The sequence below is a fragment of the Miscanthus floridulus genome, chromosome 12 (assembly GCF_019320115.1).
Source record: "Miscanthus floridulus cultivar M001 chromosome 12, ASM1932011v1, whole genome shotgun sequence".
In the NCBI taxonomy this organism is placed as follows: domain Eukaryota; kingdom Viridiplantae; phylum Streptophyta; class Magnoliopsida; order Poales; family Poaceae; genus Miscanthus; species Miscanthus floridulus.
In genome coordinates this window covers 29,117,588-29,127,816 of record NC_089591.1, presented here as the reverse complement: position 1 = coordinate 29,127,816, position 10,229 = coordinate 29,117,588, and the positions used below count along the sequence as shown (strand labels likewise).

Below are 10,229 nucleotides of genomic sequence, written 5' to 3'. Positions count from 1 at the left end.
CAAGCTGAAGAGTCATGGCATCACCATCGACGAAGAGGAGGCGGTCTCCAAGTACCTCCACTCCGTGCCAACAAAGTACATCCAGATTGCTCTCTCCATAGAGATAATGTTGGACTTGTCCACCCTCACTATTAAGGATGTGACAGGCCGTCTGCGGGCGGTGGATGAGCGTCTAGAGCAGGCGACAGCAACGAAAGACAACAGTAAACTGCTGCTGACAGAAGAGGAGTAGGCTGCTCGAAGGAACTCCAAGAAGGCAAGGCTTCTTTAGAGAAGAAGAAGCAGGTCAACCCCAACACTTGTTGGCGCTGCGAGAAGATGGGTCATTGGGCACGGGAGTACCCAAATCGCAAATAGGAGAAGAAGACTGAGGCTCATCTGGCGCAAGCTGATGATGATGATGATGCCACTATCCTGATTGCGATGTTCTGTGCACTTCATGATGTCGAGGCCGAGGAGAAGGAAGAGGTAATGATGGTGGAAGGACCTAGGAAGGCCCTGAAGGCTATCAACCTCGACAAACCGCACACCCAAGTTCACCTCGGACATGTGAGCACCGACCAGGAGCAGCGGTGGTATCTAGACTCTGGTGCCAGCAACCACATGACGGGCTCCAAGACATCCTTCTCCGAGCTCGACGACGATGTTACCGGTATGGTAAAGTTTGGTGATGGCTCAAGGATGGCTATCTAAGGGTGTGGTACCATCATCTTCAGGTGCCAGAACAGGAAGCACCGCGCGCTAATGAATGTATATTACATCCCACAGCTACATTCGAGCATCATCAGTATTGGTCAGCTGGATGAGCGCGGTAGCAAGGTACTGATCAAGGACGGAGTCCTTAGGATCAAGGACCGGGAGTAACGACTTCTTGCCAAGGTGAAGAGGTCCCTGAACTGGTTGTACCTACTTGACCTGAAGGTAGAGCAGCCAGTGTGCCTGACGACAAGGCACACCGAAGAACCATGGATGTGGCATGCCCGGTTCGGACATCTCAGCTTCGACGCGCTTGGTCGGCTAAAGAAGATGGTCTGAGGGCTACCCCACATCAAGCACGGAGGCAAGCTGTGTGGCAGCTGCCTAGCCGAAAAGCAGAGGAGGCTACCATTCCCAAAGGCGGCCAAGTATCGCGCGAAGGACGCTCTCGAGCTCATCCACGGCGACCTCTGCGGGCTGATCACGCCAGCTACAAACGATGGTCGACGGTACTTCCTTCTGCTCGTGGATGATTGCAGTTGCTACATGTGGCTGCAACTCCTGATGAGCAAGGACAAAGCAGCGGCAGCGATCAAGAAGTTAAAGATACGCGCGGAGGCTGAGAGCGGCAAGAAGCTCCATGTGCTGAGGACTGATCGCGGCAGCGAATTCACTTCGATGGAGTTCGTTGCGTGCTGCGCAGATTAGGGTGTGGTGCGACACCACACCGCACCATACTCGCCACAATAGAATGGTGTGGTGGAGAGGCGGAACCAGATGGTGGTCAGCATGGCTCAATCCATGATGAAGGCCAAAGGCATGCCAGTAAGGTTCTAGGGTGAGGCAGTGACCGCGGCGGTGTTCATCCTCAACCGCGCTCCGACCAAGGCCCTGACGGGCAAGACTCTGTTTGAAGCTTGGTATGGGCACAAGCCGAGCGTGTCCTTAATGAGGACATTCCTAGCATTCACTCATCTTCAAATGAAACTCCACTTGATAAAGCTGGTCCAATTACAAGAAGTAGAGCTAAATAATTGGAGAAGGAAATTCATTCTCAGGTGAATGCTAACCTTATGTTTAATAATTAGTTTATGTTGAATGAGCCTATGCTTTTGAGTTCTTGTTTCAATGTCCTTAGGAATGATGGAGTGTATGAACCAGCATGGGATGAAGATGGATTCAAGCCTCTGGACATTTGAACCAAGAAGCCTATGGTGTGCAAGAATAAAATGGTGGTTCATCACCTTTACATGGAAATGCAACCAGAAGCTAGACGACTGATACATGGTACGAATTCCAAGCATCACCGCGGACAGAATACAAGGAGTTAGACGGTGTTCTATATGTGGATGGAAGCGTCTTCAAGTCTACTTTCTAGCCCATCAAACGGCTCATTATTTGGACTTCCCAATAAAGAGTTATGCTCATTTTAGTAACTGCTATCAGAAGCTGAAAGACGCGCGAACCAGCCACGAAATCCACTGGTGCATGCGCATGCTGCCATTTACTCCAAGCTGAACGTCCCTATCCCTATATATATCTTGTACTAGACAATGAAAGGTCAGACCTTGATTAGCTGAATTCAGAATACACAAACTCGTGGAGTTTTGTTTATGCGTGAGTCTTGAGAGGCTTGCAAACTTGTTCTTTCGATTCCTGAGGGAGTTGTAGAACGCCGAACTGCGGTTCACCCAGTTCGTGCCTTCACGTCTATAGGGCGTGATTGCGTGGGCTGTTTCGTCGGTACGTGGAAGGGTGATTGTCTCGGTAGTTCGTCGCGTGGACAGCCTCGTGGTGCACTGCCTCTTCACCAGGTCACGCAGCGACAAGTTATCAAGTTCGCGGATCCTACGAGAAGATCGGGCCACAAAACTTGCTACATGCGCACATCATCTGGTACCAGAGCCTCCGTTTACTCGTTAGGATTGTTCTTGTTTTTGGTAGGATAGAGTTTATATACCTACTGTCCACTAATAGCCAAAAAAGAAAACCTACAGCCCAAATTCATACGTGCTACTGATTTTGTAGTTTGCTTTATCGAGTTTTAATCCTTTAAGATTTGTCTAGTTGCTGAATTTTTCTTTTCCACATCATTCTAGTTGTTATCATTGTTCTAATCATCAAATCACTTGCTGCATGTACCCACCCATCCCACCCTTGTTCTGATCATCATTGCTTGCTGCATATATACAAATCAAAAAAAAACCCCACCCATTCCACCCTTGTTTTCTACCCGCCACAAATTCCCCATGCGAGTTTCTTGTTTTTGTGCTGCGCCGTCCATCTTAGTTGATCCTTATGTGCCCCTTTAGTTGAAAGTTGTGCTGCGTTTTTCACAAAGGTTAAAAGAAAAGATGTATATGGGTCAAAAGAAGGACTGAAAACAACGAGTTCTTGTTCAAAAAAAAAGGAAAGAAAAGAAGTAAAAGAGAATTGTGTTCAGCACACCACAAAGGGGTTTGGGCAGCAACAAGTTTCGGTTGGTGCAATTGGTGTTCATCTATCCACTTCCTACATCTTGTTCCTTTCTTTGAGCATCTTTTCCTTTATATTCAGCAACTTAGACTTGAGTTCTTGGATTATTATTCGGTTTTGCATTACTACATTTCAGCGCATTCCATTTACATATTACCCCACCAAGCTTCACTTAAAAGCACCGTGAGCTGTTGCACCGTAGTCTCTTCACTCTTCCACTACAGATTGCAGCCCTGGTTCTTGCCCTTTCCAGGAAGAGAAAGAACTTGTTCAGCAAGTGGTGAGGGAGTGATTCCACATATATTCCACATATATATTGTCCTTTTTCCCCTCTACTAATATGGCAGGACGTGGAGATGGTGCCGCTGTTTCGGTGGAGGAATTCCAGGAGCTGCGTACACAAATGAATGATTTGATGCAACAACTACAAACTCTCCAATTGAACATGCCTCATAGAGAACCACCACCAAATGAGGATGATGACAATGAGGATAATGAGGCACCACGTTGTGCTGCTAGTCATGGACATGGACGTGGTGGGTTTGGCCATGGTTTTGGTCGTGCTCGGCGCATTCTAGTTGGAGGAAGAGATTATGATGGTGATGATGATATGTTGTCCGACATGGATGATCATCGACATGGTGGTGGCCATCATGGTTATCGTGACCACCATCGTCATCGTAATGATGATGGTTTAAGAAACATGAAAGTGTCTATTCCCCCTTTCAGCAGACAGGAGAATGCTGATGCTTATTTTGAATGGGAGACCAAGGTGGAACAAATATTTGATTTGTATGAATACTCTGCTGAAAAGAAGGCAAAGCTTGCTGCCATTGAGTTTAAAGGCTATGCCATAACTTGGTGGAATCAGGTCCGTACTGAATATCAGAGAGTTGGGCATGTTCGTATAACTTGGGAAGACATGAAGAGAGAAATGCGACGTCGTTTTGTTCCAGCATATTACTCTCGTGATCTACATTTGAAGCTGAAACGTCTTGTGCAAGGTACTCGTACTGTTGATGAATATTTTCAAGAATTGGAAATGTGTGTACTTCGTACAGGGATAACTGAAGATGAGGAATCCACAATGGCTCGGTTTCTAGTTGGCCTCAATAAACCCATTGCTGATAAAGTGGATATGACAACCTACACATGTCTCACCGAGTTGGTTCATTTTGCAAAGAGGGCTGAAAGGCAAATTGCTACGTCTTACAAATACAATGCTTCATGGCGTCATTCCCAACAGCAAGGGGATGTCACGCCTCAATTCCAACAGCAAGGAGCTACAACGCCCAAATCCTCATCTCGTGGAGCAAATAGATATCTTCCAACTTCTTCCAAACAATTGGATGTGAAAGGTAAAGCTGTGAGTTCAAGTCAGCCCACTTCTTCTACTACAGCCACCCAACGCAAGACAAGCAAGATTGAGTATTTTAAGTGTGGTGGTCATGGGCATAAGCAAGCTGAATGTCCCAATTGTCGTACTATTATTGCACTTGCTGATGGTTCTTATGATTCCCAAAGTGAAGAGGAGGACGAGTTTAACAATGTATTTGTAGATCTTAACACTTGTGAGTATTCAGCAGAGGATGGTACATTTGAGCTAGGTCTAAATTGTTTAGCCATTCAACCTATTCCAACTTTTGCTAACAATGACCTATTACAAGATGTTGTTTCTCCATCTTTCGACGAGATTACTAGTGATGATTTTGATGAGTTGCTTGCTGATTTTCCTGATTTGACGTGTTCTATAATGAACACACCATCTCCTTCTTTGGTGGTGAGGCGAGTTCTTTCCACTCAATTTGTTGCTGCTGAACAAGGACAACGCCATAATTTGTTTCAATCCAGATGCAAAGTGAAAGGACAAGTGTGCCGTTTCATCATAGATGGTGGGAGCTGCAATAATATTGTTAGTGCTTTGCTTATTGAGAAGCTTGGCTTGTAGCCATGTCGCCATCCACATCCATACCATATGCAATGGTTGAATAATTCTGGGACAGTTAAGGTTTCAGCCATGATTCGTTTGTCATTTTCCATTGGTGATTATCATGGAGAGGTGGATTGTGATATTGTCCCCATGCAAGCATGCCATTTGCTGCTTGGTCGGCCCTGGCAATTTGATGTGGACTCGGTGCATTTTGGATGGTCTAACAAACACACTTTCATTCACAATGACAAGAAGGTGGTTCTTATTCCATTATCTCCAGAGGAGATACATGCTTCAGATATGGCTCGCAAGAAAAGAGAGGAATCTGACAAAAGAAAATTGAGTGAGATCCCCAACACAAGTAAGGGAGAGAGTTCTAACCCATCCAGCCACATAAAGACTCATGCCAATCCTAAACAGCCACACCACACTAAGTGTCTCTTTGTGAGCAAGAGTGATATGAGAGAAGTGAGAAACACCATAGCCCCATTCTTTGTGCTCTTGCACAAGGAGGTCTTACTTTCAACTAACGATTTACCTTCATCGCTGCCTAGTGTTGTTCTTGATCTCTTACAGGACTTCGAAGATGTTTTTCCCGATGAGATACCAGCTGGACTTCCTCCACTCCGTGGAATTGAGCATCAAATTGATTTGGTACCAGGTGCTTCTCTTCCAAATCGTCCAGCCTACCGCACCAATCCCACAGAGACAAAGGAAATTCAGTGATAGGTAAAAGAGCTTTTAGACAAAGGGTATGTTCGTGAATCCTTATCACCATGTGCTGTTCCCGTTCTTTTAGTTCCAAAGAAAGATGGCTCTTGGCGCATGTGTGTTGATTGTCGTGCTATCAATGCTATAACTGTTCGATATCGCCATCCCATTCCACAACTTGATGACATGTTAGATGAATTGAGTGGTTCCATCATTTTCACCAAGATTGATTTGCGTAGTGGCTATCATCAAATCCGCATGAAACTTGGTGATGAATGGAAAACAGCGTTTAAAACTAAAATTGGTCTCTATGAATGGCTTGTGATGCCATTTGGCTTGACAAATGCTCCTTCAACTTTTATGCGCTTAATGAACCATGTTTTACAAGCTTTCATTGGCAAGTTTGTAGTTGTTTATTTTGATGATATTCTGATCTATAGCAAATCATTTGATGAACATCTTGATCATATCCATCAAGTACTTGCTGTTTTGAGGGAAGAGAAATTGTATGGCAACATTGCTAAGTGCACCTTTTGCACAGACCGTGTTGTTTTCCTTGGCTTTGTTGTTTCCTCAGATGGTATTCAGGTTGATGAAGAAAAGGTTAAAGCAATAAAGGATTGGCCTACACCTACAAATGTGAGTCAAGTTCGAAGTTTTCATGGTCTTGCAGGTTTTTATAGGCATTTTGTTAAAGATTTCAGCACCATCGCTGCACCCCTCAACAATTTGATAAAGAAGGATGTTCCATTCAAGTGGGGTAATGAACAAGACCAAGCCTTCAATGAGCTGAAAACAAAGCTTTGTGAAGCACCGCTGCTACAACTTCCTGATTTTGGTAAGACATTTGAGATCGAATGTGATGCAAGTGGTATTGGCATAGGAGGTGTACTACTTCAAGAAGGTAAACCTGTTGCCTACTTTTCTGAAAAGTTGAATGGTCCACATCTGAATTATTCTGTCTATGATAAAGAGCTTTATGCCTTAGTTCGAGTTTTGGAAGTTTGGCAACATTATTTGTTACCTAAAGAATTTGTCATCCATTCTGATCATGAAGCTTTGAAATATCTAAAAAGTCAAGGCAAACTGAACCATAGACATGCTAAATGGATTGAGTTCATTGAAACATTTCCCTATGTTGTAAAACATAAGCGTGGAAAAGATAACATTGTTGCCGATGCCTTATCACGGAGATATGGTTTGGTTACACAATTAGATACAAAAGTGCTTGGTTTGGAATCCATTAAAACACTCTATGCAGCTGATTCTGATTTTAAAGAACCTTTCTCTCATTGCATTGCTGGAAAAGGCTGGGACAAGTATTATGTGCATGATGGTTTTTTATTTCGCACTAACAAACTATGCATTCCAGCCTGCTCGATTCGTCAAGTTCTTTTGCAGGAAGCACATGCTGGTGGCTTAGCTGGTCATTTTGGTGTCAAAAAGACATTGGACATGCTCTCCAATCATTTCTTTTGGCCACATATGCGACGTGATGTCCAGCGACATGTTGCACGCTGCATAATCTGCTTGAAAGCTAAGTCCCGCCTTAATCCCCATGGTCTTTATACTCCATTACCAGTTCCGAATGTACCTTGGGAAGATATATCCATGGATTTTATTTTGGGGTTACCTCGGTCTCAGAGGGGGAGGGATTCTATCTTTGTTGTTGTTGACCGATTCTCTAAAATGGCATATTTTATTCCATGTCATAAGAACGACGATGCTTCACATGTTGCTGATTTGTTTTTTAGGGAGATCGTTCGTTTACATGGGGTACCAAGGACTATTGTTTCAGATCGGGATACAAAATTTCTAAGCTATTTTTGGAAGACGTTATGGGCTAAACTTGGTACAAAGTTGTTATTTTCCACCACTTGTCATCCGCAAACCGATGGGCAAACTGAAGTTGTCAACCGTACCTTGTCCACCATGTTGCGTGCTGTGTTGAAAAAGAATTTGAAGCAGTGGGAAGACTGCCTTCCACATGTTGAATTTGCTTATAACAGGGCAGTCCATTCCACAACAAACTTTTGTCCATTTGAAATTGTTTATGGGTTTAAACCGCATACTCCCATGGATCTTTTGCTTTTACCATTACAGGAACAAGTTAACTTGGATGCAGCAAAGAGATCAGATTTTCTCAAGAAGCTACATGATGAGACAAGAAGGAATATCGAGAAGAAATCCGCACAATATGCAAAGCAAGCGAACAAAGGTAAGAAGAAGGTTACATTCCAGCCCGGAGACCTCGTGTGGTTGCATCTACACAAGGATCGATTTCCCCAACAGTGCAAGAGTAAGTTATCTCCTAGGGGTGATGGTCCGTTCAAGGTTTTACACAAGATAAATGATAATGCTTACAAAATTGAGCTGCCACCTGAATATTCCAATGTGAGTACAACATTCAATGTCAAAGACTTGCTTCCATTTGTTGGTGAGCCTGAGTCGAGGACGACTCCTTCTCAAGAGGGGGAGGCTAATGAGGACATTCCTAGCATTCACTCATCTTCAAATGAAACTCCACTTGATAAAGCTGGTCCAATTACAAGAAGTAGAGCTAAACAATTGGAGAAGGAAATTCATTCTCAGGTGAACGCTAACCTTATGTTTAATAATCAGTTTATGTTGAATGAGCCTATGCTTTTGAGTTCTTGTTCCAATGTCCTTAGGAATGATGGAGTGTATGAACCAGCATGGGATGAAGATGGATTCAAGCCTCTGGACATTTGAACCAAGAAGCCTATGGTGTGCAAGAATAAAATGGTGGTTCATCACCTTTACATGGAAATGCAACCAGAAGCTAGACGACTGATACATGGTACGAATTCCAAGCATCACCACGGACAGAATACAAGGAGTTAGACGGTGTTCTATATGTGGATGGAAGCGTCTTCAAGTCTACTTTCCAGCCCATCAAACGGCTCATTATTTGGACTTCCCAATAAAGAGTTATGCTCATTTTAGTAACTGCTATCAGAAGCTGAAAGACGCGCGAACCAGCCACGAAATCCACTGGTGCATGCGCATGCTGCCATTTACTCCAAGCTGAACGTCCCTATCCCTATATATATCTTGTACTAGACAATGAAAGGTCAGACCTTGATTAGCTGAATTCAGAATACACAAACTCGTGGAGTTTTGTTTATGCGTGAGTCTTGAGAGGCTTGCAAACTTGTTCTTTCGATTCCTGAGGGAGTTGTAGAACGCCGAACTGCGGTTCACCCAGTTCGTGCCTTCACGTCTATAGGGCGTGATTGCGTGGGCTGTTTCATCGGTACGTGGAAGGGTGATTGTCTCGGTAGTTCGTCGCGTGGACAGCCTCGCGGTGCACTGCCTCTTCACCAGGTCACGCAGCGACAAGTTATCAAGTTCGCGGATCCTACGAGAAGATCGGGCCACAAAACTTGCTACACGCGTTGCATAGGCGTGTGCACATCAGTCCTTCCTTCGGACATTTGGCTACATCGACCACGTCAGGAAGACGAAGCCGATCCTCACCAAGCTGCAGGACAGGAGCACACCAATGGTGTTCCTGGGTTACGCGGAGGGTACCAAGACATACTGGCTCTATGACCCACGCGGAGACAAGGTGCTTATCTCGCGCGACGTCGTGTTCGACGAGAAGGCGGCTTAGGACTGGACTAGTTTGAGCACGACGAAAGCTGGCGGCTTCACCAACACCTTCGTCATTGAGCACTTGGTCATCCACGATGGTGGAGACGCTAGGGAAGAGGTGCCAAGCACTCCGAGAGAAGTGTCAAGCACTCCAGCAGTAGAGTTGAGCACTCCTAGGGCAGTGGCGAGCACTCCTAAAGGGATGCCGAGCACGCCAAGAGTGGTGTCGGGAGGTTCTACAGTGGTGGCGACCACTCTAGAACGGGTGTCGAGCACTCTCATAGCGGAGCCAAGAGGTCTTGCAGTGGTGCCGACCACTCCTAGACTGAGGCTGAGCACTCCTATAGTGTGCCGAGCACTGCAGGAGTAGTGACGAGCGGTCTAGAAGTAGTGCCGAGCACTGCAAACAGGGTGTCGAGCACTCCAGGTGCTGTGCCGAGCACTTGGGCGGAACAGGGAACTCCATCGATGCCCATCGAGTTTGCCTCACCTCCAAGTGACATCACTGAGTTCATGGATTTCTTCCATGAAGGTGAGGAGGTGCGGTTCCATAGGCTGGACGACATCATCGGCAACACAGGGCCCTCAGGCCTGGCTGGTTGGCTGCCCGATGATCAAGAGTTGCTACTCGTCAGCGCAGAGGAACCACCCATGTTCGCGCTGGCCGAGCACGATGGAAACTGGCGATGGGCGATGCTGGAGGAGATGAAGGCATCGAGGAAAATGAGACATGACAGCTCATCGATCCACCTCCAGGATGCTGTCGTATCAGCCTGAAGTGGGTGTACAAGGTCAAGCG

The 10,229-nt window shown here is 45.5% G+C and overlaps 1 pseudogene; it reads left to right on the top strand.

The window, feature by feature from the left end:
* The first annotated feature begins 423 nt into the window (after positions 1-423).
* Positions 424-8,545, top strand: LOC136495647 (uncharacterized; annotated as a pseudogene).
* Positions 8,546-10,229: the final 1,684 nt, after the last annotated feature.